This window comes from Myotis nattereri (assembly GCF_964212035.1).
Source record: "Myotis nattereri genome assembly, chromosome: 2".
Lineage (NCBI taxonomy): Eukaryota > Metazoa > Chordata > Mammalia > Chiroptera > Vespertilionidae > Myotis > Myotis nattereri.
This window is the reverse complement of record NC_138076.1, coordinates 23,630,767-23,656,064: the sequence shown is the minus strand read 5'-3', so window position 1 is coordinate 23,656,064 and position 25,298 is coordinate 23,630,767. Positions and strand designations below refer to the sequence as shown.

General features: G+C 43.4%; 1 protein-coding gene across 2 annotated transcripts in view; it reads right to left on the bottom strand.

The window, feature by feature from the left end:
* TACC1 (transforming acidic coiled-coil containing protein 1) overlaps nt 1–25,298 on the bottom strand; it is a 96,991-nt gene that overhangs the window by 49,319 nt on the left and 22,374 nt on the right. The window lies entirely within an intron of this gene.

Genomic DNA, 25,298 nt, shown 5'->3' with positions numbered 1-25,298 from the left:
GTGGGCAATGTTTGACAACAGGCATTCTAACCAAAGTAAACAATCATTTTGCTGCTATGTTCTCAACTTCATGGAACGAAATGTCTGCAAATGCATGATCATAAGCACAGAAAGGACCCCATCTGTTCTCTTCCTTCCTCTGCTTCCTGCCCTTCACAGAAGCTCTGGATCAACACACCATGAAAATCTAAAAGGTAACTCCCTTGAAACACGCGACAATGGTAGCCAGGCCAGGCACAGACTTTGCAGCTAATGGATGCTCCAGAAGGATCTGTGAAATGGGTCTTTGAGGTAAAAAAAAATTATATATATATATACATACATATATACACATATATACCAATTCAAACAGGCACACAGCTATCCATTTAGTAGCATAACTACTGTGAGAATGCCGGTGGGAACGTGGCAGGAGGTGAGGCGCAGAGGCGGGGTGGGGCCTTGTTGGGAAGGATCCTGTACACCTGTTAAGGAGTCTGAACTTGACCCTGTAGTGGGGGGGAGCAAACACAAGTACCTACCTTTATAATGTAAGGGAGTGACAAGGCCTGGGTGGTAGCTGCGCTACCCGGTAAACACTGCCTTGGCTAAGGGGCAGCCCTACCCAGTTCCTGTGCCCAGTGTTACCACTGAACAATTTTCCAAGAGAAACCAAAATCCTGGGTTTCATAAAAATCTTCCAATCTTTAAAGTTCTCACTAATCTAAGTTGTTTTAAACTTTGTGGACGCCAACATGGTGCATGACAAACAAAAGCCATCTATCTACCTATGCGCCTGAGTGGCCCACGGAGCCTGGAAGGACCGAGTGAAGTCATCAGGCCTGGAGCAAGTAACATTTCATTTAGAAACTCATTCTGGCAACAACCCGGGGGCTGTGAAACTGCTACTTTCCCTGCTCCTGAGCTGCCTAGAGAAGGGGACAGCTTCTCCCCAGAGGGCAAAAGAAGCCAAACTGGACCGAGTGTCCTTATCTTTCCTTCACTCCATTTGCTCACTAAGTATCAGTGCTGTAAGCAAGCCAAGCACAATGGGAACACTTTAAAATAGAAGGGAAAACCTCCTGCTAAGAAAATGGAGTTCCCGACAGCCAGCCTGTGAAATGAGAAGGCATCTGTGCGATGATGTTGAGGGAGTGACGGAGGCAAGGAGGGAGGATAGGGTCAGGATGACACTAAGGAATCACAGAGATAAAATAGCTACTGAGATACCAGAAAGGTCAGGCAGGCAGACAAACCAGTCAGCTTATCTGTATTTTCTAACAACTTGAGAATTTGATGAGCAAAAGACACATTTACTTAAACTGAGATTAAATGTCAGATTGATGAGGTAACCAAAGTGGCTGGGCTTTGAAGGGTTTAGGAAAAGCACTGGCCGGTACAAAATTGAAATGGCCAATGGCAACTAGGATGCCGTGCCTCTGTGGAACCTCAATGGACCATCTCCCACTCCCCCACTCCGCTTTTTGAAAGCCATCTCTTCACTGCATGAAGTTTCCAAGACGTGGTGCGGCATCCCTGCCTGTGGTTCCTCCTTCAACCTGATCACTGAATGTCTTCTCCCACTCACCAAGCTAAACACCCTCAATCCTTAGCTTTTTTTTCCCTCTTGAATATTGACATGAAAATCTCACCTTCTATTGCCCAGCGAGTGTTGCTCAGTGGTTGACTGTAAACCTATGAACCAAGAGGTCACGGTTCGATTCCCAATCAGGGCACATGCCCTGGTTGCAGCTCAATTCCCAGAAGGAGGTGTGCTGGAGGCAGCCAGTCATTGATTCTCTCTCATTACTGATGTTTCTCTCTCTCCCTCTCCCTTCTTCTCTGAAATCAATAAAAATATATTTTTTAAAAGTAGTACCTTATATCAATAAAGTTTCATTTGACCCTTATCATCATTCTCTCATGTAGCAGGGCACGTTTTCTCATTCTCAATTTGCTGGATGAACCAGAAAGGGCGACCACCTGCCCGGAGCCACACAGCTATTGAAGACCACAGCTGAATCTAGAACCTTGCCGCCCGCATTTCAGTACTCTCTGCTCTATATCAACCATCAGGAAAGCAGAACGCCCTGGAGCTAGTGATTCCGTTAGTTAGACATTCCTTGAAAATTGTTGTGACTACAGTCCTGCTTCCTGCTTATGTGGTACCAGCTGCAAAATCACAACTAGGATACCTCCCTCCCTCAGTGGGAAACAGTCATTGTCAACAGGAGGCCTGCTTTCCTTGGCTACCTCAGTCTAACTAGGCAAGAGCATGCTGAGGTCTGTGCAAGACAACATTGCCAATAACAGCATCTGACCATATTCCACCATGTTAACTTGACAGTCTTAACCTTGCAAGATCTGATATTATCCCCTATAGAAACACAAAAGATCCACCCCAAGCAGGTAGTGTACACTACCTGAACACACCCGAATCAGGGAGTTTGTTCTACACATCTACATTGAAAATTATAAAGAGAACCTCCTCATTTTTAAAAGAGAAAAGCCAGATTTGTGTCCATAGCTAATCAGTACTCTTTCAAAGTGCCAGGAAGAGTAAAAGGAACCAGATTGCATCCCTTAAAGACTTGGCCAACAACTCCTTGACTTTGGACTTCCAACCTCCAGATCTGTGAGAAAATAAATTTCGTTGTTTAAGCCAAAATAATAAATAAATAAATAAAGACTTGGCCCAGCTCCCCACCTGGGGCCTGCTCAAAGACCCTTGTTCAGGTTTTTCTCTGGTGAACAACTCTTGTCAGATACACCCTCAAATCTGTTTTGTTCTGCATCAAAAAGTAAAGTTTTATTTCCCCAGAAAGTATGCCATTTAACCTATGTCACAATGAAACCCATAGCAGAACTGCCACATAGCAGAATTATATTGTATCAGCCTTCAGAGAAGTGTGTGTGTGTGTGGGGGGGGGGGGGGGGGAGAAGGGGGCATATATTTTATGATATTTACATTAAACTGGTGTTGTTTTAGAGCCATTTTATGAGGTTCTCTCTATTCCCATCAAATATCATGATGATATGTTTACTGACTTGATAAGAAAATTCATGATAGTTCTCTACCCTGGTGCGTAAGAGTATTAGAGAAACAGTTGTTGAGTACAAAAGATATAAACAGAATTAGGTCAGTCTGCCCATTCTACATGAGGAAAATAACCCTAACATTATTCCTCACTCTTCCCACCAACTACTGCAAATCCAAAGTTGAAAACAAGCAAACCAAAAACAAACACAAAAGATCCACCCCAAGCAGTGAACAATCTTTAAATGTTAGAAATACCTTCTATTCCAGTAGATATGTTTGGTTTTTCCTGCCAAACAACATTGCAGTCACAGAGCCAGTCAAACAGGTATGTCCTCTTATAAAAATAACTGTTAAGGATTTAGCACATTTTGTTTTCTCTGTTGAGCTTACATTCCTTTTCAGCCCACTGGGCAATGAGAGGAGTGATCCCTCCTAGATATGAAAGCCTCAGATGAGAACCCTTTCTAAGTTGCTTATGAATTTCATTTTCTAACAATGAATATTATTCCATATTGGAGAGGTCTACTTTGCTTCATTTATCTGGCTTCTGGGGTGGTGGAATCTAAGGCTTGAGTTAAAGAGGTTGAAGGAATTCAGGAATTAGAAACAGAATAATATTCCTTATCCTGCAGCCATTTTATTCCCTCGCCTTTACCCTGCCTCCAAAATAAAATAAATCTCCCCCCAAAAATGTCCCTGGAAGACTAGAGGAACACAGATTACATGGCCCAGATTTTCTGAGATCATCCTGATTGCCAATATTCTACCCACTATCCTAGTGAGCGCATGTCCCATATTCAATGTGTGAAACATTATCACTAAGAGGTTAGAAGGTGACAGATTGGGAGGACACTTGGAAAGGGCAGCAGGGATTCACTGATGGGAGGATGTGAGAAGAAGTGTCTACCAGGAGAAAGAATAAAACCACAAAAAGATTTCCAAAATAATTGAGACACCCACTCTACCTAAATCCTCACTCTGGGGAGCTGGGGGCATTTCATTACTGTAACTCATGTGTTTGTGATGAATAATCTGCCTGTGTTTCTAGGAGATAAAAAGATGGGAAACTGGGAAGCAAATTCCATGAGGAGACGCAGCCTTCTGTGTCTTCCAGCTTTCATCTGTTCAGAGTGAAAGGTTAACTGCCATTTTTTGGTTCTGAAACTACATATGTGTGAAAATGGAAGCAAAATATGTCCTTTTAGTTCTCTGTTATAGTACAAAGTGGGGAGAGGGGAAACCTGTTTCCTTTGTGTCTGCTTTAAAACTCCAAATATTAAAACATCAGTCATTTATTCACCAACTAAACCAACTAGCTGAGTAAATACATCAGACATCACACTGTTCCTAGTTAGTAAAAGTAAATATTGTAAAGATGGTGGCAATACTGCACCATTAATGTATAGGTCCAATGCAAGTTTCATTCAAAATTCTTAGGGGATTTTTCTTAGGATTTTTTAATATTTAAAAGAGTCAAGAATGGGATTAGGTCTACAAGATATTGACACATTTATGCAAAAATAGGCACATCCTTGTTTTGTAAAATAGAACAGAAAGCCCAGAAAAAAGACCTTATAAGATATAGGAATTTGCCATAACTGGTTTGGCTCAGTGGATAGAGCGTCCGCCTGCGGATTAAGGGTCCCAGGTTTGATTCTGTTCAAGGGCATGTACCATGGTTGCGGACACATCCCCAGCAGGGGGAGTACAGGAGGCACCTGATCGATGTTTCTCTCTCATCGATGTTTCTAACTCTCTATCCCTCTCCCTTCCTCTCTCTAAAAAATCAATAAAATCAATATATTTTAAAAGGATATAGGAATTTATCATATGATTTTCTAAAAATGTTACAATGCAGTTGGGAAGGAAAGATTATTTAATAAAATGGTTGAAGAATAATCGGTTGTGTGACTGAAAAGGGGGCTATCTAATAAACCTGACAAGCTTGGGAGGCCACATGCCAGGCCCAACAAGCTCAGTGACAGAAAGTAACCACATAGGCTGGGCTGATCCCAAATTCCGAACTGGGCAGTTACGGCAGGTGGTCAAGTCCAAGGCCTATAGCTTCCTTAGCAAAGGTCAAATCTTTACCTTAAGTGAGCCCTGTCTATTGTTCTTATGCATCTAGGATAGCATACCTTTGAAAGTTTAGAATGATTTTGTTGTTGTTGTTAATTCTCACCTGAGGATATTTTTTCCATTGCTTTTCAGAGAGTAGAAGAGAGGGAGGGAGGGAGAGAGAGAGAAAAACATCGATGTGAGAGAGACACATTGACTGGTTGCCTCCTGCAGGTGCCCCGACCAGGGGCGGGAGCAAACCCGCAACTGAGGTACCTGCCCATGACCAGAAATCGCACCCACACCCTTCTGTGGGCAGGCCAGTGCTCTAACCACGGAAAGCATCACTGGTGAAGGCTAGAATAATTTTCTTTTCCAGATGCCTGAAAGGCACAACTGTAGGCACCAGAGCAGGAGATCATGAAAACCCTTTATCTTGCTGCCTGTACACCATCTCTATTGACTGTAAATGTTAACTATCCTCTACCCACCAAAGTAAAAAAAAAAAAAATGTGTTTCTCCATTTCGCTTTTTATCCAATCCTAGGGATTTCCCCTTTGCTTTCCTCCATGCCCACTTAATTTACCACCAATGGATTTCATGTAATCTGCATAAAAAGAACTGCAGAATTGCCATTCTCTGGAGCATTTTCTCAATCCGTTGAGATCTTGCTTCCGGTCATGTTCTCAAAATTTTGGCTCGAATAATGTCTTATAAACATTTTCTATAGGTTTGAATGTTCTTTCATCAACAGTTGGCAATGGGGGAAAAGATCAAGTTAAAATAAACCCTTAGCTCAGAGTTTATACTAAGAAAAATGCCAGATGGATTAGATGGCTAAATAGTAAAAATCAAACCATGGGCAGAAAACAATCTAGAAGCAACAGAATCTGTCACAGCTCTGTTGGAAGGATAACTGTCCATACTTTGGAGTAATTAATGAAATCACACACAAAATAAAGACCGCAGGTTTGGCTACATAAGAAGAATAAGTTTTTAAATGTTCGCCTTCAAATTAAGGTGCAAATCAACAGGCTGTGGAAAATAGTAGCAACCAAAGCTGAGATTGTTCTATCCTAAGGAACTCATGAAAACTTGCCCTAGCCCAGTGATGGCGAACCTATGACACCTCTGACATGCGAACTCATTTTTTTGGTTGATTTTTCTTTGTTAAGTGGCATTTAAATATATAAAATAAATATCAAAAATATAAGTCTTTGTTTTACTATGGTTGCAAATATCAAAAAATTTCTATATGTGACACGGCACCAGAGTTAAGTCAGGGTTTTTCAAAATGCTGACACGCCGAGCTCAAAAGGTTCGCCATCACTGCCCTAGGCAGTTTGGCTCAGTGGATAAAACATCGGCCTGTGGCCTGAAGGGTCCTGGGTTCGATTCCGGTCAAGGGCATGTACCTTGGTTGTAGGCTCAATCCTGGCCCGGGCCCTGGTCAGGGTGCATGCACGAGGCAATCAATTGATGTGTCTCTTTCACATCAATGTTTCTCTCTGTCTTTCCCTCTCTCTTCCACTCTCTCTAAAAATCAATGGAAAAATATCCTCGGGTGAGAATTAAAACAAAACAAAACAAAACAAAAACAACAACAACCAAAAAACTAGTCCCATCATCCATACCCCAACAGAGAAGTGAATAATAGTAACTGCTTACTCTGCATCAGACACTATCTGCTAAGTGCTTTACGTTTAATCCCCAACCTCTTGCCCCGTAGTCTCACAAGGAAGGTATTATTATGGACTGGTCAGGTTGGCTACATTTTCAGCTTCTGGAGGCGGGGCTCCTGATCCGGGTTAGCAAAGAAGGATCTCAGAAGATCATAACCTCCTTGAAATTAGATGTACAATGATGTGTGTGTGTGCATATTCGCATCCATCTCTCTACCTCCTCTTCCCTACATACAAACTCCACGCCAGGAATAATGCTTTAGGCTGATAAAAGATTAATTTTCCAATCTGAAAGTGGAACAAGCAGAAGATTCTCTTTTTTCTAACAGTCACAAGGAAGTTCTAAATGAAGGGCTCTTACACAGAGAGCCCAGACCTGCCAGAAATTAATACAAGCAGCAGCAAGCAAGCTTGTGTGGCATGCAGTGAGTGGAAAGGAAAGGAATGTCCAGTGGTCAGCCTGTGAATCTAATATGAGTGACCTGCTGGTGACTCAAGTGTGACATCCATTTTACTCAGAGGCACTTGCCTGGAGAGCCATAAAAATGGGAGCTCTTTTTAAGATAAATCCTAAAGAACCTCATGAGCACAATGCTAAGGGCTCCTCTGGAGACCTCGGAGGAGGCCTGTGCAAGTGAGGGGTCCTGAACTTTACACTCCTTTAGCTTCATGGTAAATTCAGCCTGAGCCTGGCCCAGAGGGCAAGAGAGACCCCTCTGTCTCAGGAGCAATGCAGCTGGCTTCAACTTGGTGAGGGGAGGGGTCACACTGACCTCTTCTAGCTTCCTAGAGCAGTGATTCCCAACCTTCCTAATGCCGCGACCCTTTAATACAGTTCCTCATGTTGTGGTGACCCCCAGCCATAAAATTATTTTCGTTGCTACTTCATAACTGTAATTTTGCTACTGTTATGAATCGTAATGTAAATATCTGACATGCAGGATGTATTTTCATTGTTACAAATTGAACATAATTAAAGCTTAGTGATTAATCACAAAAACAATATGTAATTATATATGTGTTTTCCGATGGTCTTAGGCAACCCCTGTGAAAGGGTCGTTCGACCCCCAAAGAGATCGCGACCCACCAGTTGAGAACCACTGTCCTAGAGGAAATGAAAAATTTTAACCGCTGGAAACTTGATAAAATTATCAAAAGATACCTCCTACATGAATTGAATTCATAGCTTTATTCCTTTGTACCAGTGAATACACACACTCACACACACACTTTAAGATAAAAAGAAAAATTGCAATGCTTCTTTAGCCCTGTGTGCCTTCTGCACCCTCATCCTTTGAATTTCCACAAGACCACCATGGTAGAGTCTAAATCCCCCCACACCCATTATTTCCTTATTTCTTCCAGTGAAAGAACCCTCTGAGTTTTTGCTGGACACTTGACCACCCAGCTGGAGGCCATATTTCCCAACTAGACCCCTTCTCTGCAGCCAGGTGTGGCCTTGTGACAGTTCTGGCCTATGGGTTGTGAGCCAATGGTACATGCAACTTTGGGGCAATGTCTTTAAAAAGAAAACTGCTTGTCTCACACTCTCCTTCCCCCGTCCCATAGGCTGGGGGTGAGCCAGCTTCTGTAGTGTGGATGAGGATGAAGGGGCGCGGAATATGCCACCCCAAAGTGTGCCACTGTGGCACATGGATGACTTTGAACTAAAGTCAATCAAGACCAAGGAGATTTAGGAAAACATTTACCTCTTCCTTAACTACCTGTAGGGCATCTGTCTCAAAAAGAGAGCTATTATATGAGATATCTGTGTGGCAGGGCAAATGTCTAATTACCAAATATCTGCTCGTCTATCTTCCTGCGAGTTACCCTCCTTTCCTTTGAAGTCCCAGACCCCATCCCATTCCTTAGGGATGGCATATAAGCCTCAATGTGCCTGACTACCTTTGGATCTCATATTTTTATGCATATCCCATATAAACAAAATTAAATTTGTTTTTCTCTCGTTGATCTGTAGTATGTTACTAGACCAGCCAAAGAACCTGGGAAGGAATAAGGGAAAATTTTTCCTCCCCTACAAGGCCCACACTTGGGAGATGGTGAAGCAGCAAGACAAATGGGGCCAGGCTGACCTGGTGCAGCAGAGTAGCCTGCAGACTAACCATCAACTGATGACTATTCAGTGAGAGAGAAAGAAAAGCCTGTCTTCTTCGCACTATTGTACGGTTAGGTCTCTTTGCCGCAGCATTCACTATATAACTTTTGGGGGAGCATTTCAGCATCAAAATTCCCTTAGGCAATGATATAGGAAGAACCTGCCCTAATTTCATTCCACATCATTGTGAGGATTATATTTGGTTCCCTTCAAAAATTCATCTTATCTCAGTGGTGTCCTTTTCCTAAAGCCAAAATTCCCCCAACCACGAGACTCAAACCTGCTATGTGGATGAGGTGGTCTAACTGTTATGGTCATAATTAGCTGGTCTATTCATATTGAAGAAAAGGAAGCAAAGAGAAGGTGGACATTCTAAGCAAGGTCATCTGGCAGCTTCACCAGGAAGCTGGTGTCCACTCCCTGCAGATCCCTGGGGGAAGGGATCAAACAAAGAGGAAAACGAGCACAGGAGCTGAGCCGTGAAGTCAGGGCAAGGTAGGGAAGGTGCCTGCCTGTCAGTCTGGCCTGGGGCACAGTGAATGATCTAGAAGGGAGAAGCAACTGCCAGCATGTGAACTCTTGAACTCTTGGAAGGTTAAGATCCCCACACAGAGTTCTCTCTCTCTCTCCTGCTTGCTCTTGCTTGCGCTCTCTTGTTCATGACCTGCACTCACCCGTGCGCTAGCCTGCCATGTGGCCTTAAGCAGCCACCTGGTCCATGCCATGTGGACCCCACGTGCAATAGACTGCAGCTGGGAGCACAAGCTAAGCTGGCCAGGTGCTGGACTGGACTGGACTTTAATATGGAACAGAAACCCCCTGGCTGGTTTGGTTCAGTGGATAGAGTGTTGGCCTGAGGACTGAAGGGTCCTGGGTTCAATCCCAGTTTAGGGTACATGCCAGGGTTGCAGAATCGATTCCCAGTGTGGGGTGTGCAGGAGGCAGCCAATCGATGATTCTCTCTCATCATTGATGTTTCTCTCTCTCTCCCTCTCCCTTCCTCTCTGAAATCAATAAAAATATATTTAAAAAAATATATGGAACAGCCCTAACTGTTTCGGCTCAGTGGATAGAGCGTCAGCCTGTAGACTGAAAGGTCCCAGGTTCGATTCTGGCTAAGGGCATGTACCTTGGTTGCGGGCACATCCCCAGTAGGAGGTGTGCAGGAAGCAGCTGATCGATGTTTCTCTCTCATCAATGTTTCTAACTCTCTATCCCTCTCCCTTCCTCTCTGTGAAAAATCAATAAAATATATTTTAAAAATGTCAGGGCCAGCCTGACAGGGTTGAGCTGGGCTGAGGCAGGGAGGTGGGAATTGAGAAAAGAAAGAAAGACAGGAAAGCGGGGTCGGGAGGACCCCAGTTCTCTTGATGAACTGAAGCGAAGTTTATTAGCCACACAATCCTATTTATACACAACACACTGAATCGGAGGTCTGTCAAGAGGAATGTATTCTTTGTTCCTCTTAATCTCTAAGGGAGAGATACAGCAGAAGGACAAGTTCTCAGTACAGCATATCTCAGTAAATAGTTACAGACTTCTTGGTAAGCTATGAAAGGCTGTTCTCATTCTACAAATGTTGCTCTCATTCTACTGATAATCGCCATCCAAACAAGTCTGGGAAAACTGTGTGGGTAAGGGTCCCAGCCTTGCTAGCCCCTGCAGGTGTAAGGACCCCTTGTGTGCCATCGAAGCAAGAATGTGCCCTCCATGTGTGTTCTGCTCTTCCTCAAGTACCTCTAAATCGCCCATGTTCACTCTTGACATCTAAACTCCCACCCCCCTTCTTCATCCAAAATGACATATGTACCCAATTTTGCTTCACTATCTTTGGAATGTTCATGCTATGTGAATTCCCCATGTGCGTGTATTAAAATTAGGTTTTCTCCTGTTAATCAGTCTCTGTTAACTTGATTATTAGCTCAGCTAGAAGAACTTAGAAGATGGGAGGAAAAGTATTTTTTTAGCCCCACAGTGTAGTAATAGAATCTGTGTTTTCTATTTCCTTTGGCCAAGGCATAGATAGTACCAAGTAGAATGTATTTGTTTTAAATTGTTTTCTGAACAAGTAATGTCACTGACTCCAAACCTAAGCATCAACCCCAGGTCTCACAGACCAGAGGAATTTTTACTTGGAATGCACCTCTGCCAGAGATCACTGGGCCCCGTCTCCTGGTTTTCAGACGAGCAGATGAGTTCCTGAGTCATTAAGCATAGCCTGGAGAGTGCTCAGGCACCAGAGCCTGCACGAGGACTCATGACTCTTGGGTGGGAACTGTGAATTCTAGCTTTGTCCCCAACCCTGAAGGGTACGCACACTCGGTATGTGTAATAAAGACATGTGGGCGAAAAGGGGCCACAGGCTAACCTGACGAGCTCAGGGAGGAAAGCCTGGGTGGTGGCCTTGAAAACTCAGAGACTTACTAGTAAGTAACCACAAAGGATGGCCTGAAATTAAAACTTTAAACTAAAAAGCACTTCATGGTGAGTAGTCATGTCTTAGGTGTGTATCTTCCCTGACAGAGGTCAGTCTTTACCTTAACTGAGCCTACTGTCTTTTTGCATCGATGATAACTTATTGTAGGAATGTCTCAGATAAACTCACAAAAGTCCTTCACAGGTTTAAATGTTTCTTACTTAACAGACACAACTCTCCCCACCCAATGGACTTCATTTTAAAAGGCAACAGGGACTATTTGATAAAGCAAAGAATTCTTTTGTATACAAATAATGTCATGGTTTGTTTTTAAAATATTTTAGTCCTGGCTTGCCAGCTCAGTTAGTTAAAGTGTCGACCCACTTGCACCAAGGTTGCAGGTTCAATCCCTAGTCCAGACACATACAAGAATCAAACCATAAATGCATAAATAAGTGGAACAATGAATCTCACCCTTTCTCTCTCTCTCTCTCTCTCTCTCTCTCTCTCTCTCTCTCTCTCTCTCTCATCATCATCATCATCATCATCATCATCATCATAAAGTAAATAAAAATTTAAAACTATTTTAAGCTCTAGCTGGTTTGGCTCAGTGGATAGAGAGTTGGCCTGTGGACTGAAGGGTCCCGGGCTCGATCTCCAGTGTGGGGCACGCAGGAGGCATGCCGTGGCTCCTGATGCACGGGTGGGAAAGTGACTCAGGCCTAACTCAACAGTCCGTCCACTCCACCAGCCACCCCCCATCCCCTTTGGCAGGATCCTGAAGACGGGTAGCGTCCTCGGGGAGGGAGACAGATGAGAAGCTGCCACAGGAGCCGCGGCAGGAGAAGCGGCCTCTACCCAGCCAACTGCAGCGCAGCCAGCAGGCTCCCCCAGGGTCAGGCAGAGTCCGCTCAGGGGTGTCAGCGGACAGTGGATGCAGAAATGTGCGTCTGCGCTGGGATTAGCCAACATGATGGGCACTTCCATTCGTCACTGGCCTCTTGGTTCAATAATCCCTTTATTGTAAATGCTTTGTAAGCCTCACGGAATGACGGCTGGTAGACACAGTTCCCCGGCTGCTGGTGCCAGGAATGGGCACACGGAGACGGTGCGGCAACGCTCTCCAGCCGCATTCCGCTACCCCTGGTCCATCTGTTTGGTACAAAGCTGCCTCCGATGTTCCCAGAATTCACTCTCCCTCAGCAGCAGCCAAATTTAAACACATTATTTAACTCAGATATTAAAGTGTCAAAATATTGTGCTGGAATCTTTCTTCTCCCCCTTTAGATGCTGACTTTTTTTCTTCAGTAAGATACTCAGAATTGCTTAATCTTCAGCATCCATGCTTTAATTAAATCCGCTCATTGAAAAACATCTACCGAGTGACTCAGGTGGGGCGAGGCACGCCACGGGGCCTGCATATGCTCTCTGAACGCCACACATGAAACAGACCCGTTATGGACAGCCCGATGCAAGGGCTGCTGTGTCTTACATGTCCCGAGCCTCCTCCAGGGATGAATGCTGAGGAAAGCTCCAGGATGACCAAAAAAGGAAGCAATGTGACAGGGAGAGGGAGAAGGGAACGTGGGAGGGGGGAACCCACGGCTGGTGACGCTCTGACTGCAGAAGAGAAACGCAAACCCCAGTCCACACGCCCCTCCAGATTATGTGCGGGGAAGGCAGAGAGCTGCTGCTCCCGGGAGACAGCCTCCGGCCGATGAGCAATGCAGCGTCAGAAAGCCTCTGCCTGGTGCAGAGCGTGAGCCATCTGGGAGGTGATGCTGTCGGCGAGAGCATTCACACTCTGTCCCAGACACACAGCACAGCCCTGAATGGAGCCTGGCTCAGCGGGGAAACCATCGCCTCTGACATCTCTGTGTGTGCGACTGCCACGGCTTGTGAGGAAGGACCTGAGGGAAAGTCAGGGCTGGCAGCACAGGCGCATGCTCGTGCACACACACACACACCTGTGCACACACACACACCTGTGTACAAACACACACACCTCCCCCACACACCTGTGCACACACACACACCTGTGCACAAACATACACACACCTGTGCACACACACACACCTGTGTGCAAACATATACACACACACCCCCCACACACCTGTGTACAAACACACACACCTCCCCCACACACCTGTGCACACACACACACACCTGTGCACAAACATACACACACCTCCCCTCACCTGTGTACACACACACCTCCCACACACACATCTGTGCATATACACACACACCCTTCTCACATACAGCTGTGAACATACACACACATACAGACCTTCCCCACACATACCTGTGGACATAGACACATATACACACCTCCCACACACAGTCACACATACCTATGCACACACATACCTCCCACATACACAGCTGTGCACATGCACACACAGATATACAGACCTCCCAGTCTCTCTCTCTCTCTCTCTCTCTCTCTCTCTCTCACACACACACACACACACACACACCCCTCACACAGTGCCTTTTCCCTGAGGCACCCCAAGTACTCTCTAGGACAGTGGTTCTCAACCTTCCTAATGCCGCGACCCTTTAATACAGTTCCTCATGTTGTGGTGACCCCCAATTTCATTGTTACAAATTGAACATAATTAAAGCATAGTGATTAATCACAAAAACAATATGTAATTATATATGTGTTTTCCGATGGTCTTAGGCAACCCCTGTGAAAGGGTCCTTCGACCCCCAAAGGGGTCACGACCCACAGGTTGAGAACCGCTGCTCTAGGGCACCAAAGACTGAGAAAAAGAGATGTTGGAAGAGCCAGTCCAGTAAGCATTGGAGTGTTGGGTGTTGGTGTCTGAAGAATATGCCTCAGGAGCCGGGGTAACCCACTCTGACAGGGAAGGCTCTGCATCCGACTGGGGGGGGGGGGGGAGGGAGCACCAGTCTCCCCTTCCTCTCCGTGAATAAACCTTCTGAAAGGACACATTTGCCAGCGGGGAGCTTCAGCAGCCACCAGAGGACACCAGAGAGTTCTGTCGCAAATTCAAACTTTTAAAGAGAATTTCCTTAAGATTTATCTTTCGGCAGATACAAAAAGTCACAATGAGCCTCCTCTGCATCCAACACAGGGTGTTTATGCCAGGATTCGGCCAGTGAGCACCAAAGAGCAACAGGAAGGAGGATGAAGACTTCCAACTAATCAGAAGCCACACAAAAATATGCGAACCATGCGATTTGGAGGAGGGAAGAGAAGCAACACACCCAGGCAAGGTAGGATCCTAGCCGGCAGAAGGAAACAGAAGTATCAAAATATTAAATTTCACCCTTCTTCATTCCCTAATCTAATCTCTTCTCCTAAGCCAGTATCAGATGACTTTCTCACTTTAGCCCATCCAGCAACAGAGTTGGTAGAAGTCTTGCTCACCTCAGGCTAATTTCAGCAAAAACAAAAACAAAAACAAAAAAACCTAAGAAGATGGTGGCTGGCGCCCCCTGGTGGGAGGACTGGAGAACAGCGCCTTTCACCTGGCAAGAAGCTGGAAGTGGGTAGACAACAGGTGTGAGAGGTCCACTCCGGACTCTATCTACTATCTCTGTCTCTCTTTCCCCCCGCTATTGTCAGTTACCCCTGGAATCTGGGCCTACATCTTAGTTCTATCTTGTCCTCAAGGCAACCTGCCAACTTCCATTTGGGGTATAAACTGTAAAGGTGGCCCATGTTACTCAGAACTTGACTTGTGTTCCCAAATGTCATCATTATGGGCCCCTGGACATTTAGAAGGAACCATGGCTTCCCGCATGGGGAAACCAGTGAACTCAAAGGTTTGAAAAGGCAAAGGCAGGAACAGGGGGAGGGACAGAGACGGGCAGACACTATTGGGCTCAGAGAAACGCCTAGAAGAAGATGTCTAGCAGGTAAAATGTCAGTCTGCTTCCCATTTAAGCCTTTCCTTGTTTTGTTTTCTCCAACTGCTATTTAGGAACAATTTTTATGTAGCCATAGAAACATAACATTTTGCAGTTGTTAGGAAAGTAAAATTTAAGCAAGATTCAGGCACAAATAATTCAGCAAAGAAACCCAGGAGAGGCCTTCTACCTGCTCTGTGTAAATGCAATACAGTACATAGGTATTTACCTACAGGATGGGTTGGACAATGCTTTCTCAAACATTTACTTTCCTGTTATCAGCAGGGAAAGAGCCATAAAAACTTATTTTCTAGTGGACAAACAGAAGCCTCTGCTGGTTAATGAGTTGCCTCTGTGGCAGACCCGCTTTGGAAGTGACTGGTAATTTTGTTTCCTCTGCTTCAGCCCGGTCCACTGGACTGGAATCACAGCTCTACCATTTAGCAGTTCTGTGGCCTTGGTTTCTCAACTTTTCCAGGCCTCAGCTTAGTCATCTCCAAAATGGAGAAAATAAGCCATACTTCACAGGGTCCATGAGAGAATTAAATGAGAGAATGCCTAGGCTGCAGGATATCTGACACTCATAACTTTTATGTATTGTGTATGTGTGTTTTCATTTGGAAAAAGTCTATAAAAGTTTTATTATATTATTAGGGCATCTGTGGTCCAAAGAAGTTTTAAGAGCTATTGCTCTAAAGCAAAGCATCTTTGCAAGATTCCTGGGAGCTCTCCTCAGTGACATAACATGCTGTCAGACTTTTATGGGGACATGCGGTATAAGACAGATGTGTGGATTATATTAGAAACAGAACTATTCTGCTTTCAGAAAATAGCTATGGCTCTAAAGCTTCTATGTAATACCCCGAAGCCAAAAATAATTTCTTCTGCCTACAATTGCTATTAATAACATTTGCAGCAGACATACCACAAGATCGGTCAAGGTGAAATTGTACCTTGTAAAGGCCAAAAAAATTATATCCAAAATATTCTTAAAAGTAAGAATTCTGAGGATAAAGACATGTGAAAGTGAGGGGGTGCTCTCACTCTCCAAGGTTACCAAGTCGCCACAGGTAGAAGTGGAAGATACAGGGGGAGGAGAGAATAGAGGTTTATCATTTGCCATTCCTTACCATAAGTCTGCTAGAAATCTTTACATATTACCATAAAAATAAAGTCTAGACTGTACATGAAAAGTGTAAGCCTAACAAAGCCTGCAGATGACCTGAGAGTATTTGAAGGCACCATGTTTCCATACAGGAAACCTTGGAATCTGGATCAATGGAAAACCCATGAGAAAACTCAGTCATGAATGTCCTTTTTTCTCAAGTTCCATCCACAAGGTCACCTCCCCTCATCTGACTGGCAAATGTCCTGTGCCTGATACTATTAACATTTTTATTAGATTTTGGACATTTCAAAAGGCTTCCCTCTGCTCATGTAAATTCCTACATAAATAATAAATCATATTCACAGTGCCAGGACATAACAATGCAGTTGAGTGAATGAGAATGGAAAGAGAAAAACCATCAAGGGTTGGACAGAAGGAAAGCAGTTGTAATACCACATTTTAAAAATGGTATCACAAAGCTGTGGGAAGAGAACGGATTGTTTAACACCTCAAACTAGCACTGGAGTAACTGGTTAGCTATTTTGAAAAAGAACAAATTAAAGCCTTACCTTACATTAGTGAGTCAAGACATTTCAGACAGAGTAAATAGTTTGTTATAAAGAGAATGAATTCATAAAACAACTAGAAGAAAAAAGTTATCTCCTCCTGGGATGGGGATGAACTTATGAAGCCCAAAGGCAGAGCAAGAAACCCCAAAGGAAAACATGATAGGTTGATTTACATGAAAAAGGAAATGTAATGTGGTATTCTGAAAAAGAAAAGGAACATCAAGTAAAAACTAAGGACATCTGAATATAGTATAGACTTTAGTTGCTAATAATATACCAATGATGGTTTCATTAATTGTAACGAAAGTACCATTCTAATATAAGATGTTAATAATAGGGGACACTGCTTGTAGAATCTATAGGGACTCTCAGTATATCTGCTTAAATTTTCTATAAATCTAAAACTGTTCTAAAATTAAAAGTTCACTAAAAACATCTCTCCCCAAAACAAAAATGGTGGCCAAGGGTTAACCGATTTACATCACACAACAGCTAGGCATATAGGTCTGTGGAATCAGGCTGTCTAGATTTAAATCTCAATTGTGTCACTCTAGCTGTGAGACTTTGAGCAAGCTATTGAATCTCTCTGGGTGATGAGATTATGGATGATTAATTTTCCTTACTTTTTGGGGGGTTTTCTAAATTTTCAGATTTTTTCAAAGCACTTTATGATTATGAAAGGAATATATGTTTGTTATAGAAAGTTTGGAAAATTGGAAAAATGAAAATATTTTTATATGCTACTGAATTGTTAATACACAACAATAAAGACAAGGTAAGATGCTGAAACAGGAAGATCTAGCCCCTGAATGCACTGCCTGGGGTAGGCACTGAGATGCCGGAGAATGACAAGACGCTGTGGTTCCAGGCACCCCCACCGTTTGGTTGAGAGAATACTTCTCTGTGAAAATACTTCTCCCCAGTTCAGTTCAGGGCTTCCATGGTGGCTTGGCCAACCCCTCAGCTAGAAACTTTTTTCGGTGGCTCTGGGAGTTAAGTCCAAACTCCCACATGACCACAAAGACCTCAGCACCCAGCCCTCACCTACCTCTCCAGCCTCGTGGCCTCCTAGACCCCCCCAGCCCATCCCACATCCATCCTACCTCCAATCCTCACCACTCCTCAGATATGACAGGCCCCTGACACCACCAGCTCATATTTCACACAGTGTGGTGCCAGCAGAAGGATAGACATATAGATCAATGGGATAGAACTGAAAACCCAGAAATAAACCCTCACATATATGCTCAATTGATGTTCAATAAAGATGGCAAAACCATTCAATGGGGAAGGATAATCTTTTCAACAAATGATGATGGGAAAACTGGAACCACATGCAAAAGATTGAAGAAACCCTTACCATACACCACCTGCAAAACAACTCGAAATAGATAAAAGGTCCAAAATTAAGAGCGAAAACTCTTAGAATAAGACATAAGGGAAAATCTTCACGACACTGAGAATGGCAATGGTTTATTGGTTATAACACCCAAAGCAAAGAAAGAAAAATATATAAATTGGACTTCATCAAAATTAAAAACATGTCTGCCTCAAAGGACAGTATCAACACAGTAAAAGGCAACCCACAGAATGGGAGAAAATATTTGCAAATCACATATCTGATAAAGAATTACTACCCAGAACATATAAAGAACTCATATAACTCAACAACAACAAGACACACAACCTATTTCAAAACTGGGAAAAGTTTGGAACATTTGGAGAATGGACAGTCCTCCAAAGAAGATACAGAAATGACCAAAACACTACAAAAAGATGTTCAACATCACTAATCAGTAGGGTGGTAATTTTCACCCTTTTTCATCTCGTGGCACACAAAAACTAATTACCAAAATTCTGCACCCACCAAAAAATATGGTTTTTGCTGATCTGACAGAAAAAAATAGGTATAACATTGATTCATTCACATCAGATGGCTATTGTTGTGTTGGCTGTTGTAATTTTTTTTGTTTGACAATCTAAGGGAAATGAGGTCAGTGCCCCTGACTACATAGTCAGGTATTGTATGTTTTAAAAATTCTTGCAGCACATCGGTGTGCCTCTTTGCAAATCAAAGCAAAATGAGATGCCACTTCACACCTATTAGGCTAGCTATTAATTCTTTAAAAAGAAAAAAACCTCAGAAAATAACAAGTTTTAGAAAGAATGTGGATAAACTGGAACCATCATGCATTGCTGGTGAGAATGTGAAATGTTGAAGTCCAGTGGAAAACAGTTTGGTGGTACCTCAAAAAGTTAAAAATAGAGTTACCATATGATCTGGCAATTTCATTCCTAGGCATTTACCGAAAAGAACTGAAAGCAGGGACTCAGATACTTGCACACCCATGTTCATAGCAGAACTATTCACAGTAGCCAAAAGGTGGAGGCAACCCAAGTAACCCAAGTGTCCATCAACAAATGAATATATACATCCTAGATAATAATCCTATATAATAAAAGGGTGGTATGCAAATTGACCTTAACACAGAACGACCACTCAACCAGTCACTATGAGGTGCACTGACCACCTCTCGGTCCCTTTCCCCAGCAGGCAGGCTCCCATCGCCCGATGGCGAATGGGGAACCGGAAGTGGGTGGCAGGGGCCGTGGGCAGTGCCAGGCCAAGGCCCCCACCCTGCCAGTCACCCCACACACAGAAGGTGACCTGTGGCAGGGGCAGGGCCAGCAAGCAGGCGGGAATAGCCAACCTCTAGGCACCTCCCCTCCGGCCATCAGGCTCTGATCACCCGATGGCAAATGGGGAACCAGGGGTGGGTGGCAGCTTCTGGCAGCCTAGTAAAGATGGCCTTGATCACAGGCCAGACCTAGGGACCATACCTGCACACGAATTTTGTGTGCTGGGCCTCTAGTGTGTGTGTATGTGTGTGTGTGTGTGTGTGTGTGTGTGTGTGTGTGTATAATGGAATATTATTCAGCCATAAACAGGAAGGAAATTCTGATACATGCTACAATGCAATGAACCATTGAGGTCATTATGCTAAGTTAAGTAAGCCAGACACATAAATGTTGTATGATCCCACTTATAGGAAAGACTTATAGGCAGATAGAGACAGGAAGTAGAATAAAGGTTACCAGGGGCCAGTGGAGGGGAGACAGGAGTTAATGTTTCCTGGTACAGAGTTTCTGGTTGGACTGATGAAACAGTTCTGGAAATGGATAGTTGTAATGGTCATACAATACTATGAATGTACTTACTGCCACTTGTACACTTAAAAATGATTAAAAGGGTGAATTTTATGTTATAGATATTTTACCACAATTTTAAAAAATGCAGAAAAATAGCAGCCCACAATAGCCACAGTGAGCTTCCTCAGAAGATGGATCTCCATGTTCCACGGCCATTCAAGACACTACCGGTCACTTCCTGGCCTTGGGTTAACAAATTCATCCTCCTGCAGCCCACTCTGGCTGCTAACCAACAGAGACATTAGATAATCTTCTTCGCTAGCTCGGGATACCAGTAACTGTGCCCCTTTCCCTCCGTCCCTTTCTCTTCTTGATTTTTAACACATGTACCAGCTGTGAGAAGCTATGGGGTGGAGGTGTGGGGGGGACACAATTGGCCACTGACGCTAAAACAAGGAAGAACCTGTGGGACAAAACTACACTTGAACCCCCTTAGAATTTCAATCCTTGATAGAGTATCTATCTTAACCTTTTCAGGATTTCAACTCCCCTCACAGTCTAGAAATTATGATATCTAACTTCAACATTCACACACAAACAATTCCCTTGTCATGTAATTCAAACCATTTCCTTTTGGGTTGGCTTCCCTGGAGATGGAGCCAGCCAACATCCCCTAAAAAAAATATATATATATATATATATATATATATATATATATATATATATATATATCTCCACATCTCTCAAGTTCCTCCTCCAAGTTAAACACTATAATTCACTGAACTTTTCTTTATATAGCTGGTTTTTCTGGGTTTTTGCCACAAACTTCCTCTAAATCTCTCTCTTAATTGTACACTAAAACATTTTACATGGACATTTAAAATTTTCTATAGCAATTCGGAATGTAAATGTTTCTCATGACAATAAAAATTGTGCGGTGAGAAGGCGGTGAACAATATTGCGAACTTGAAAGCAATAGGTTTCAGAAATATTATTCCCGAAGTTTACTTATTTTGAGTCATGTTTTCCTGTGTCTAAAACTTCAAAGCCAGCGCCTCCCTCTTCGTGTCAGGGACATCTGTCCCACAGCGACTTGCCCATCAAGAGGCACTTCGGCTTAGCTGTTGCTGACTTTGAAGTTCACCAGAACGTTGCCGAACCTGCATTTAATTCACACGATCGGAAGGGTTCACAGCAGCAACACTCCAGCCCTCAGAAACCCTCCCTGACTTTGCCACTGACCTACTCCATTATGCTATGTTCCAAATGCAAACACAGATGGGACCAGAAACTTAGTAAGAACTGACAACAGGTGCACATCTTACCAAGCACACAAGCTCAACAACTACTAGATGAATGAGTTACGCACCACATTCCCCAATGAATAATAGACTTTGCTCTATGCTCTCCTAAGAGCAGATGATGTGCTGCTCTTAGGAAACCCGCCCTGGACACATTGCTGAAAACAATCAACTACGGAATCAGTGCTTTCAAACATTTCACCAAACTGCCTTCTCTCCCAACACCTGTCCATCCTCTTGATCTTTCTGGGAAATGGAAATTAACAGAGGAGAAAACTGCTTCTGTAAGACACCTTGCTGAGTTGTATACAGGTCCACCTCTTCAATGGAGATGCTGCCTTCCTCAACAATACACATCTCCTCTTCCTGGGACGGGAAGTGCAGGCATTCAGACTGGTCCAGCGTTTGACATGCCATCAGAGGCTGTCCTACAGCACGGCCTCTGCAAACCAGGCTGTCCCCGAGCCCAATACTAGAACTGTTTACCTTTATACCAAGAAGGCTGGGGAAGCAGCACAATCTACATGTGCCTCGGTCGGCTTCGCAGAGTTCGTGCGGTGAGGCCTAAGCTCTAATAAGGTTGTCTAAAACGAAACATGTCAGCAGGGCCTATGGTGGGTCCACGTGTGCTCAATGTGTGACAGGATCAAGCATAATGAGGAGCAGAAAATCATTGTGAAAGTGTTGAAGGCACAAGTACAAAGCCAGAAAGCAAATTTCAAAATGAAGCTTTTTTTTTTTTTTGAGAAATAAAAACAATCAAAAGGCCAATTTACACATATCCCAAAGAACCTAGCATAGCGTCTGCTTTATAGGTACATGTACATGTGAATGTGTTCATGATAACCAGGCCCTGCACCAATCATATATACCACTTTAAAAAGCAGCTGTGGTTATTATTGACATTTTAAAGATGCAGGCATTTGCCCAAGTGAAGAGTTACATGATTACTTTCCAAAGCTTCCTGAACTAAGTTAGCATGCAATCTAGTTGGAATTTCAACCCAAGCCAGCCTCATTCTCCAGCTTCTGCATTTAATCACCACATTGTGCAGGCAGGCTCCCCGAGTAAATGAAGAGAAATTTCCCCTAGATTTTACCAAAGCCAGCTCACTTGTTTCCTTGGGTCTGGGGAAAGTAGACAGCTACAATATTTAAAAATGTTGAGCTTCATCTTAAAATCAGAAATCCCTACTTGTTTATATTTCACAATGGAGCTCTGTTTAGAGGTTTATCTGGTTACAGTTAGTACTGGATTAAATTATTCTGAAACGTACGTTGGGAACATTCTGAAACATAATTTCTCTTTCAAAAGATAAATGCCAACATTAGTGCTTTACTTGTGAGTTTCATGTATTTATGTATCTACTTTAAAAAGGAACAATAGATTTTGAAAATGCAACAGCCTGAGCAGGAGGACTTCCTTGAGGCCAGTGTTATCCGACAGCCACATGTCCGGCAGGAAATCTGCAGCGGGAGTGGCATTAACAATGAATTCCCTACTTTCTTCGACCCTGGAGAGACTTGTGGCTTGTCCATCTGAACAAGGCAGGCCTTGGACAAAAAGCATACCTTTTGCTTTTCATGTATATTACAGGCGTGAAATCATATTTCTAAAGAGACTTTCACCAGCTCCATGCCAAGTGGTTTGCAGGGTCGACACATTAAGCGTGGCCTGCACACTCTGATGAGTGCACGGCATTTGTGCACGTATGTGCTCTTAAAAAAAACCTTATTTTTTTAAAAATATGTTTGTTTGTTTTTTTATAGAGAGAAAGGAAGGGATCTCAATCGGCTGCCTCCTACATCCCTCCCCCGACACTGAGGTTTGAGTCTGAAACCTGGGCATGTGCCCTGACTGGGAATCGAACTGGCAACCTCTTGGTGCACAGGACGATGCCCAACTAACTGAACCACACCAGCCGGACATTATGTGCTGCTGCTTCTTCTTCTTTTTTCTACTGATATTTTTCTTAATATATACTTTATTGATTTTTTACAGAGAGAAAGGGAGAGGGATAGTTAGAAACATTGATGAGAGAGAAACATCAATCAGCTGCCTCCTGCACACCCCCCACTGGGGATGTGCCCACAACCAAGGTATATGCCCTTGACCAGAATCGAACCTGGGACCTTTCAGTCCGCAGGCCGAAGCTCTATCTACTGAGCCAAACCAGCCAGGGCTATGTGCTTCTTAATGTATTCACTTGAGTAGTGGAGGGCATTCCCAGGCTTTATTCCCAAGGGAAGACCAAGGATGAAACTTCTATGTTGATCTTTTTAGGTAAGCTTTGCTAAATATATAGGTACACGTGAAAACACATCAGAGAGAGAGAGAGAGAGAGAGAGAGAGAGAGAGAGAGAGAGAGATCCTCTATCTATTGCCAAACCACTGGATAATTTAACAACTGAGAACTGAATTCCGCACCTTAACAATCCTACACGAAAGCACTGCGTTCATTTCTTCAGCACGCTATCAGTGAGTGGTTCCAATATTTACTTTCAAGTTATACAGTAAAACCTGCCACATGTTCACAAACATTAAATAGTTAATTTTTATCCTTGGCTAAGCAATATATTGCTCAGAGATAAAACTGTAACTTGTTATTCATATATACATGATCCTATGTCATCCTCAGAACAGCCTGTGAAGTGGACATTAAGGAGCGGGGCTATCGGCCTCCAAAACTCTTAACCTCATCTCAGTGTTCTACTGATCTTACGTTTGTTTTTTTAAAAGTTTGGCTCAGTGGATAAAGCGTTGACCTGAGGACTGAAGGGTCCCAGGTTTGATTCCGGTCAAGGGCATGTACCTTGGTTGCGGGCATATCCCCAATAGGAGGTGTGCAGGAGGTAGCTGAATCGCTGTTTCTCTCTCATCGATGTTTCTAACTCTCTATCCCTCTCCCTTCCTCTCTGAAAAAAAAAAAATCAATAAAATATATATTTTTTAAAAAGTTAAATCAGCCCTGGCCAGGTAGCTCAGTAGGTTAGAGTGTTGTCCTGATATGCCAAGGTTACGGGTTTGATCTCCAGTCAGGGCACACACAAGAATTAACCAATGAATGCATAAATGAGTGGAGCAACAAATCGATGTTTCTCTCTCTCCCTTCCTCTCTCTGAAATCAATAATTTTTTTTTAAGTTAAATCAACTTTGGCACTTTCCTCTGATTTGGTCTTAAGCACTGTTAATTCTGATTTCTCCCTTATTCTTGAAGAACTGAAGAAAAAAATGGGGTGTATTCTGCCAGCAGAGATAGAAGGTTGTTTCCCAAGATAGTTCCACCTCTCCTGTAGGAGGCAGCTGCAGCCCAGCTCCGGATTTAAGCAACCTGGGTGCACCATCTATCTAGCTGTGTGACCTTGGACAGGTCACTTAATCTCTCTGCGCTTGTTTCCTCACCAGTCAAAGGAGGCAATAGGAGAAACTAACTCCGTGTTTGGGATTAAATAACACAGTATTGAGAACCGGGTTTCCCACATTTTATGTGTTCAATCAGTCTCAGTTATTCTTAAACTGCCTGAACTAAGTTTAGTTTAGCTATCATACCTAAACATCAGGAGACACAACTAACACATCTGCCGTTTGGACATTCAGGAAGCTACTTCGCCTTGAAAATATGATCAAAAAGCCCTCCGGTGGCCTAGGCTGCCTATATGTGATGGCCAAGTGTCTCTCTCTCAAACTAAACAGCTTTGGTATTGGCTGAGTTCAAATAGTGTGGATTTCTTGACATTACCTCACCTCCAAGACTCATACACACTCTACATTTTTTTTTAATTAAACAAAGATTGCTTGGGTTCTTAAATAAATAGCTGTCAACGCACCCTTTCTCTGGCAAGAAGCATGGCCATCTTTCAAACCGTGCGACTTGCTCTAATCACTCTCTAAAACTGTCCCTTTGCAGCTTGCATTTCAGCACTCGGTGTCCCCAATTGTTGCGGTCCCAGAACAAAAGCCCAGTTGCTGCGGGTACAATACAGCCCTTTCTCTGAC